This window comes from Onychostoma macrolepis, chromosome 19 (assembly GCF_012432095.1).
Source record: "Onychostoma macrolepis isolate SWU-2019 chromosome 19, ASM1243209v1, whole genome shotgun sequence".
NCBI classification, from domain to species: Eukaryota; Metazoa; Chordata; class Actinopteri; order Cypriniformes; family Cyprinidae; genus Onychostoma; species Onychostoma macrolepis.
In genome coordinates, this window is record NC_081173.1 from 33,632,519 (window position 1) to 33,642,874 (window position 10,356).

At 36.9% G+C, this 10,356-nt stretch overlaps 1 pseudogene; it reads right to left on the reverse strand.

Annotated features, from left to right (window-relative positions):
• Positions 1-6,397: 6,397 nt before the first annotated feature.
• LOC131525192 (uncharacterized) lies at positions 6,398-7,760 on the reverse strand (annotated as a pseudogene).
• Positions 7,761-10,356: the final 2,596 nt, after the last annotated feature.

Sequence of the window (10,356 nt, forward strand, 5' to 3'; positions counted from 1 at the left end):
CCTTCTTTTATGATATATTATCACTGTAGAACGAACTTTTTACATTTTCCATAAATTTCACCCGAAAGTCGAATATGCCTAACTTTTAGTGAGTAGTATAAATCAACAGCTTATAAATATTAAATATTATCATTAAAAATTTACAAACCAGCAATGCCTACCAGTCACTACACCAGTGAGCGTCGCCACTTTAGCATTTTTGGTGATAAGGACAGGAGCACTGAGAGGAACAGGTCCAGGGCACTGAGAGCAGAACTCCTCTTCAGGAATAAGATGTTGAGGAATGTCTTCCTTCTTTACATCTTCTATAAAACATCTGATAGTGTGTCTGGAAGCTTTTTGTTATGGTATATATATTGTACCATCTGCTTCAGGCCATCACTCTTTGGAGGATATTCCAATTGCAGGCCAGACAAGTCTCTGCTGGTTCAATCTCTGCAGCTGCTTCTGGCATGGTTATGAAGAGCTCCCGCTTCATTTGAAAGAGACACCATTTTGCTATGCGCTTAGGCAGACACAATCTCCTACCTTTGATACAAGGGCAGTGCCAAGTGCTTGTCTTGGAATTGTAATTAACCAAAACTCTGCCCAGTCTACTGTAATAAGAAACCCATGGCTCATATACTGATATATAATGCTTGTAGTCGGGGCCTCCAATAGTAACAAGGCTAGTAAATGTTGCACCTTTACTTTTAGCCTGACCTTGCAGTGTAAGGCATTGGTTTTTCCTTGTGTTACAAAACCATTTTTGCTCCACCATCTCAGTCAACACGTCCTCTGATAACTCTTCATGTGGTGCAATAGCACAGGAGTAGTCTACTGATCTCAGATGCACACATGATGTAACCAAAAGTTCACTCCTTTGAGTCATTTCAGCACAAGTGTTGCACATATCCATTTCACACATTACCTTGTGTGATGAGCCCCAAATTTTCTTCGCCACATGAATGGGAATACAGGGCCCATGAAATGATTTTGCTACAACATATATCCCATTTTTTTTATCAACACACTGTGTTGGTAAATGATAAGTTGAAGATATGAGATGTATAGGTTGATGTTTCCGCTCAATGTGTTTTTTCAAATTTTTTGAATTTAGACTCACTCCACAGTGAGGACACCTCACAGTGATTTGCTTTCTTTTAATCACTGGAGGAGCTGCTGGATGACGTGGTGGATCAGGTGCTGCTGGGGGCAGCGAAGGAGTTTCTTGTGCTGGATCAGATGCTGCTGGGGGCAGCGAAGGAGTTTCTCGTGCTGGATCAGGTGCTGCTGGGGGCAGCGAAGGAGTTTCTCGTGGTGGATCAGGTGCTGCTGGGGGCAGCGAAGGAGTTTCTCATGGTGGATCAGGTGCTGCTGGGGGCAGCGAAGGAGTTTCTCGTGGTGGATCAGGTGCTGCTGGGGGCAGCGGGTGGAAACTGCATAGATGCCTTTTTATAGCAGCTTTATTTATGTAGGTCTGTGGACACTGACAGCAGTGAAAATGCTTGGCCTTTTGGCCACAGCCAAGGCCACAGCTGTATATAACATAACCTAAAGCAAAATTGAAAATAGCCATGTTAGTAGAAGTAAAAAAATGTTTAATACACATTTATAAGATATGCATATACACTCACCTCCATATTCAGTTGCTCTTATTTTATGCCCAGCTATATGGGCCACTATTTGATGATACTGTCTGGGTTTACATATTTGAGATGTGCAGAAGGGGCATGTGAATAAATTAGTATCTGCAAGGTAGCGCTGTGGTTGAGGCTCTTGTCCTCTCCGCTGAATTGTGATGTGCTGAATAGACAACAAATCCATTTTAATTAAAAAAAAGTTTCCTCCTCTATACATAATCATTTTACATTTTATCATTCATCCATTATGTTAGTCTATAGGTTTGACTACACATGTGAGGTATTAATGCCTGCACTGATATAATGAAGAGTGTTGAACATTGACTAGTGAGCTGATCTCACTGCTAAAAAAGGTCAAATCATGTTTCTATTTAAATCTAGTGGTCTGCAGAGGTTTTTGTTAGGGTTATGTTTAGGAGTACATAATGGGTTATGAGATATAAATAACAGAAAAATTATAAACATTACATTACAATTGATATTAAAAATAATAAACTTAACAAGCAATGCTTTTTCAGCTTTTCTGTGGAGCTTTTCTTGTTTTCTTACAGCGCACCTCACACTCAAATCCACTTACATCCATATGCAGGACAGGTGATCTCTCGCCTCATTTCACCGCTTTCTCGCTTTATCACTCATATCTGATGGGAAAAGCGTATTCAAGTATTCGGAATCGCCCACTCAAGTTTTAGCAAACCAGGCAGAGAGGTTGTAAAACGCCTACCCAGTTGGAAAACGCCCCCAAATTGAGGCACGCCTTTTGTTGCTCTGCAGAGACCTAATCCTCGACTGGTGTGTAAATTCAAATTTGAGCGGTAGGAGGCGTGCCCAGTTGTCATTGGCCAGATTCCTGGATGACGTTTAGATTAACCAATCACGACCAAAGCAACAAAGAGAGACATCAAATAACATTGCAACTGTAGAAAAAACTAGTTTTAAACAAAAGATAGAAAATATGTATGTATATTGATTTTTATTTTTTAGTTTTTTAGTTAAAAAATTTTAGTTATTTTTTAGGTGTTTTCACTTATGCTTACAAGTGTATGTGTGCTATTCACTATTCACCTATAATTTCCCTATGAATTTAGAGTTAAAATAGGGTTAGGGTTAGGAGTACAGACAGTGTGTACATGTCTGTCTATACTCGTAAATTACAGTTACATTCACATGACCAATAATGACCCTTTTGAACTTTAGCAAATCCCTTGTCTCAACTGTATAACCACTCTTATGCCTAAATGCAGCTGTGCATACAACTGTGGCATTTTCTGTATCTGACCCTTTGCTGTATTGCAGACAGTGTTACACCACTTGTTGGTTTAGGTTTATTCCTTTGTCCACAGGAACACTTACTGCAAATACTGTCATAATTGCAACATTTGTCTACAGATTACACTGTTGACTGCAGTGGTAATGCCGTTACAGCATTCATGGTATGGGAAAATGTAAACTATGGTAAATTATGGTCTTTCCATAATGCAGACATGCACATTTGACAAATCGAGGATTCAAAATTTTATGGTATGCATTCAAGTCCTTTCAGACCCTTTTCTTCATACTCTGTTTTTTTCTTAATTTCAAATTTCTCCGTAGGTATAGGTTTTCTCTCACACAAATAACAAATGCACATTCTGATCAGATAACATACCAATAATTTACAATGGCTGTATGCCATGTTTGTGAAAGTCAATGGATTTTTTTTTTGGAGAGTTTGAGCTTAAGACGTTGGCTTGACGTTGGATTTTGGTTAGTTAATGCCACAATCTAAAACTAACAAAAGATCAACATCTAATGATGTTAGAGTTTGACGTTGTGTGGACGTTACCAATATGACATCTACAAGACGTTGGGTTTTGGTCGCCATACCTGACGACTAAATGTCATTATTTGACATCAATATGACGTTTGCTTAAGACGTTGGCTTGACATTGGATTTTGGTTAGTTAATGCACCAACCTAAACCTAACTAAATAACAACGTCTAATGATGTTAGAATTTGACGTTGTGTGGACGTTACCATTATGACGTCTAGGAGATGTTGGGTTTTGGTTGCCATAGCAGACCACAGAATGTCAGTATTTGACGTCAATGTGACGTTGGCTTAAGACGTTGGCTTGACGTTGGATTTTGGTTGGTTAATGCCCCAACCTAAATCTAACAAAAGATCAACGTCTAATGATGTTAGAGTTGGACGTTGTGTGGACGTTACCATTTTGACGTCTAGGAGATGTTGGGTTTTGGTTGCCATACCAGACCACAAAATGTTAGTATTTGACGGCAATGTGACGTTGGCTTAAGACGTTGGCTTGACGTTGAATTTTGGTTGGTTAATGCCCCAACCTAAATCTAACTAAATATCAATGTCTAATGATAGAATTTGACGTTATGTGGACGTTTCCATTATAACGTCTAGGAGACGTTGGGTTTTGGTTGCCATACCGGACGACTAAATGTCAGGTTTTGGTCGCCATACCTGACGACTAAATGTCAGTATTTGACATCAATATGACGTTGGCTTAAGACGTTGGCTTGATGTTGGATTTTAGTTAGTTAATGCCACAACCTAAAACTAACAAAAGATCAACGTCTAATGATGTTAGAGTTGGACGTTGTGTGGACGTTACCATTATGACGTCTAGGAGACGTTGGGTTTTGGTTGCCATACCTGATGACTAAATATCAGTATTTGACGTCAATGTGACGTTGGCCTTGAGACGTTGGCTCGACGTTGGATTTTGGTTAGTTATTGCCCCAACCTAAAACTAACTAAAGATCAACGTCTAATGATGTTAGAGTTGGACGTTGTGTGGACGTTACCAGTATGACGTCTAGTAGACATTGGGTTTTGGTTGCCATACCAGACCACAAAATGTCAGTATTTGACGTCAATGTGACGTTGGCTTGACGTTGGATTTTGGTTAGTTAATGCCACAACCTAAAACTAACAAAAGATCAATGTCTAATGATGTTAGAGTTTGACGTTGTGTGGACGTTTCCATTATGACGTCTACGAGACGTTGGGTTTTGGTCGCCATACCTGATGACTAAATGTCAGTATTTGACATCAATATGACGTTGGCTTAAGACATTGGCTTGATATTGGATTTTGGTTATTTAATGCCACAACCTAAAACTAACAAAAGATCAACGTCTAATGATGTTAGAGTTTGACGTTGTGTGGACATTACCATTATGACGTCTAGGAGACGTTGGGTTTTGGTTGCCATACCTGATGACTAAATATCAGTATTTGACATCAATGTGACGTTGGCTTGAGACGTTGGCTTGACGTTGGATTTTGGTTAGTTAATGCCCCAACCTAAAACTAACAAAAGATCAACGTCTAATGATGTTAGAGTTGGACGTTGTGTGGACGTTACCATTATGACGTCTAGGAGACGTTGGGTTTTGGTTGCCATACCTGATGACTAAATATCAGTATTTGATGTCAATGTGACGTTGGCTTGAGATGTTGACTCAAAGTTGGATTTTGGTTACTTTACAACACAACCTAAAAACAACAAAATATCAACGTCAGCTGACGTCGGTATTGGACGTCACAGTAACGTTGTCATTAGACGTTGGCTTGACATTGAATTTTGGTTACCTGACGTCGCGACCTAAATCTAACCAAATATTAATGTCTTATGACGTTGTGTGCCTGCTGGGATTGTTTAAACAACATTATGCAACATAATTTACTTTCATCAAGATTTGCATTTATCTTTGGCCTGCATCTTGTATTGACAATGGGAGAGTCTAGCCACTCTGTAAAGTCGACTCCAGCACATCCTCAAGATGTTCTGTAGAGTTAAGCTCAGGACTGGTGATCAATTCATACATGAAAATGATTCCTTGTGCTCACTGAACCACTATTTCACAAATTGAGCCTGATGAATTTTGTTATTGTCATGCTGGAATGTGACCTCCTCCGACATGGTTGTTTAAGAAATTAAAAGCAACACTGCCACATTAAATTTTAGACTCTTCAGTATTTGCTTATTTAAATCCAAATGGTGACTTTTTTTTTTTTTTTTTTGACCAGGCAGTGTACATTTTAATGAGTCTACATATCCAAAATGTCAGAGTTTGTAAACAATGTGCCCTTAAAATGTCTGAATATGACACTGTGACTGGCATTGGAACACTACTCATTCTTTTTGTTTATCCTCCAGGACTGTGAAAGTGCAGAGGCTGAGTCTGGAATTGCACAGACGACCTTTCGTTCAGAGGGTGCTGGTGTTGGTCCTGGAGACCAACTTACGGATGTTGGTGTGGAAGTTCTGCAGTGTCATTCTTGGGTGTTTGATGCTTTTTGGACTGATTTAAATCAAGTGCACGTTTGAAGAAAATCCAGGATACAACCAAGCTGTCACCAAAGAACTCTTAAGGAATGACAATTGAGATGTCAAATTTTTGTACTTCAGTCAATTTAAGTGTTAAAAGTTTTAATAGGTCTCTTCCTACTAGCTGCATAACTCAGATATTTTTTTATTTCAGTTTCACAGTCACCCCTGTTTACATTTCGGGTTAATGCAGCATCTGAAAGAAAAAACTTCATGACAATTGAGTTGAAAATTCTCAAGCATTTGTTGTATAGTGCCTCATAATCACAGCTGTAAAGAGTTTGTATGTTCTTAAGGTCAATTTATTTCCTTTAAATATATTTTATTTATATGCCTTTGTTTTGATTTAAAAGACAACTGCAAACAATTAAAAAAAACAAAAAACAAAAACATTCTAGGTTTGTGGGAAGTGTTCATGCAGCGGTGTGTTTACCTCTGATCACATCTGTTAACATGCATAATAATCTTCATCACATCCTTGGGCGTATGACCTCCAAGACTTGACAAATATTTTACCTGTGAAGATTTTTTATATTTTTTATGTGATTCTAATTAGTCAATCCTTGCTTTAAATATTCAAATATTTTGTATAATGATTAAACTGTACAGTTATAATAGTCTGACTGGACTATTTTTTCTTAGTAGTACCTTTAAGCTTTTCTAAGAAAGATAATAAAATAATTTTGATTACAATGAGAATTTCTTAATTTATTTAGGCAATTTTGTAAAAAGCTATCATCATGGAACAAGAGGGAAATTCCAGTACTGTTATATTTTATTTAATTATTATTTAATTTTATTATTAAATTATTTTAAATATATTTTGTGATTATAAGCAAATGAGTGTACAGTATCCTTTTAAATAAATGCTGTATCAACTCACATATTTTTTGCGTGTTGTTGTGTTCTTGAGCTCCATTTCAGTCCTGGCCACATCTTCAAAGGTTCTAAGAGGCAGTTTTAGGTTTTTTGAAGGCACGCATGTACTGCTAGGGACTTCAGGAACCGTATTGTCTTTGAGTATTTTTTTTAACATGGTAGAGTTTTCCTGCACCTTGCTCTTGATGTCTCTCAGTATTTGGATGATTTCAACCTTGTCTGTTGTGTAAAATGAGTTGTGCGATAATTACAAAATAGAAAAAATAAACTTCTCATACTGATTATGTCAAAAGAAGCTGGCTCACCATCAGCTGACATTCTGGATGGAGATGCAGGTGTTACTGGAGGAAGTGGCTGTAGCTGATTATTTGACATTCCTTGAGTGCCTTCAAGTCTCTGTCTTTTTATTCCAGGTAATACAGTGTCTAATGGATATGACCTTTATTTGAAAATAAACAATACTTTAAACAAAACAGTACAAATAAATTATTTTGCTCTTTAAAAGGTCAAATCTTGTGAAGATTTTTTTTTTTTTTAAAACAAAATGCAAGTCTGTTACTTACCTTTCATGTTCTTTGATTTCTTTTTGTCCCTATTTTGCTTTCTCAAAAGTGCCTGCAGTAAGATAAATATTGTATTATATTATTTGAGAACTTATTGGACAGAACAAAATCCTAAATTAAACAGTTATTTTAAAGTAGTGACCATTACCATATTCTCCGAGAAAGATAATGCGTAGTTTCTCCCATGGTTTCCCTTCTGTTTCAGGGTTAAGTTTGTTCTCAACAGCTTCCATGCACTTCTCTGTGGATTTGAATGGAGGCCAGTAACAGTGTCTCTTGTCCTGGCTCAACCAGTTTGATGGTACCACCATTAACTCATCTGAGTCTTGCAAGGTAACAACTGCATACATGGTCTGCCATGAGGGAAGAGAGAGAAAGAGAAAAAAACAAGACAGCATTTAGCTCTGACTGAAAAATAAATATACTCCGCTTTATAGTAAATTGAAAAGTTGACCAACCCAATCCTGTAAAGTCGGGGAAAAAAATTATTTCTATTTTGTCAGAAGGTATATTATAACTTCTGTAATTATTTTTCCATTTTCTAGACCAGTGGTTCCCTGTATGTGTGTGTGTGTGTGTGTGTGTGTGTGTGTGTGTCCCAACATTGCACATTTTGCATGTCATCTTAATCAAACACACCCAATCAGGTCAGCAGCTCATATAGAGACTTTAAGAACTGAAATAGTTGTGACAGACAAAAGTCTGAAAATGTGGTCTTATGGGGGCTTTCACATTAATGTGAAATATAATGTGATTATCATAACCTTCAAAAGATGATGATTGGATTAATTGCTTGAGCGCTGCATGTTTTAAAGTAAAAACACAATGTTTCATGTTCTACAGATTCATGAATTCAGATTACTTTGCAGTCAATGAAAAGTCTACATTTTTTTCCAAGCAATTGCTTATGATCTGTTGATAAATTTTCACAATTACTTAAGGCGAGACACTGCAGGTGAATAGGGTAAAAAAATGAACTAATAGTTATCGCCTTATTTACCTAGTTGATTGATTACATTGATAATTGCAAACATTTTTTGTATTACAAGTTTTCTAAAATGTTAGGTTTAAATATGCAAATGAGGCATTATTTAATGAAATATGCACTAATTTGCATACATTTCTAGTACAAAAATCTAAACACTGGATGAAGTCAGTTTCAAAATTCTTGTTTAATTTTTTTGACATATTATAATCAAAAGTTTTTACAGAGGGAATTTTGGGTATCTCATTTTGTCACTCCATAATTCAGAAAATACTTAGAACAGACAGAAAACACTATATTTTGACAATTTGGGGCGATTAAAATGTTGTATATAATCAAGCAAATTATATATGAACAAATCCCTCTGTAAAAACCTTCAGGATATAGACCGGAATAAAAATGTAAAGTTTGGTGTGTGTAAGTGCTACTGAAGTGGCGATTTATGGCTCAGTGTAGGAGAAAAAACTCATTTTGAGAAAACGGCCTTTAAAAATATGTATTGTAATTGAAATCTATTGACACAAATAGATAAAGTGCTATAAAAGAAACACTTAACAGTGTCTTTCGGATGTTTTCGTTCTACTAGTCTGAAAAAACACTTTATGAAAAACCAAAAAGCCCAAAATCTCAAAATTGACAGGTGCATAAAAAAACAGTGTTTTTGCCTGTAGTGTCTCCCCTTAATGGTTTTTATACCTGCAAACCCATTACCTTTCGGTAAAATTCTGTCATTGTTCTGACACTGGCCATTCATAAGATTCTTGCAGATTTTTAGAGTTTGTTTTTTGTGTTGTTTTTATGAGTTTATGTCAGGGGAACTAACAGTCTTCAGAAAAGTTTCGATGACATTATAGGGTAACCAGATAAATGCTCTATTGCTGATGTTTCATAAGTGCCATCTTCTGTAAGAAATTATCTTTGATTGTGAAAAAAGCATGGAAGACTGCAGTGTAGAGTGGCACAAATGCACCTTCCTTCCAGACACAAACCTCTACATAATACTGTCAGCGTCCAGATCAATATGGTGATGAAAGTCATTTTTGTTGGTTGTAGGTTCAGTTTGAGTGAAAAACAGTTGTTGATCATGTTTGATGTTTGTCAGAGTTATAAACACATGCAGAGCACTGAAGCGTGTGTCGCTCATGTAAAACACACTCTCTATGCAAACACTGCAGCAGTGAACAGGTTTAAGTTGGTTTAATGTGCTGTTTCACTGAACAGGAGAATAAACTGAGGTCACTGGAAACCTCTCTGACAGATGTGCTGTTGTGTTCACAATATAACTGATTGCATTTAAAAAGAAAAAATGGAAGTACGTGCCTCTAAATACATGTCTGCAGCACCGTTGTTGCATACCTTACTGCACGTATCGTGGAAGTTTCAAGGAGAAATGTCCAGAGAGTGGTGTTAAAACGCATTCAATAAGTGACCGTGGCACGTTTTTAATACGTTGGTAAAGGCATGTATTCTTGGGTTTTTATTACGCCGCTTGAGGAAGGGTACAACGGGGCTAAAGGCCCATCTTAAGAAAAAATGTGCTATTCACATCACCTAAATTTGTGCCTATAATTGCGGGGAAAAACAAACAAACATTATATTGAACATTAATGGAGCAACAGATTTTGTATGAAAATAAATCATTCAAGTTGTTTACTTTGTTTAAAAATAATATAAATGTATGAGGTGGCAAGAGGGGCCTTTTACCCCACACAGGCTCATATTATATGATTAATATCATGTTTTCAAATATGATGGTGAAAGGAGTGAAAATATTTCCTCATGAATCCAAAATGTCAGGAACTCACACAAAACAGATGCCAGGCAATAAAGCTATGTCTCCCTTAGTCACAACGCGAAGGCTAAGGTTCTTTTACAGATGTTTAATGCACTTATGGACATGGACACCAACACCGTAGAACTAAATAAACAAAATGAATATAACAAACATCAGTCACACATTC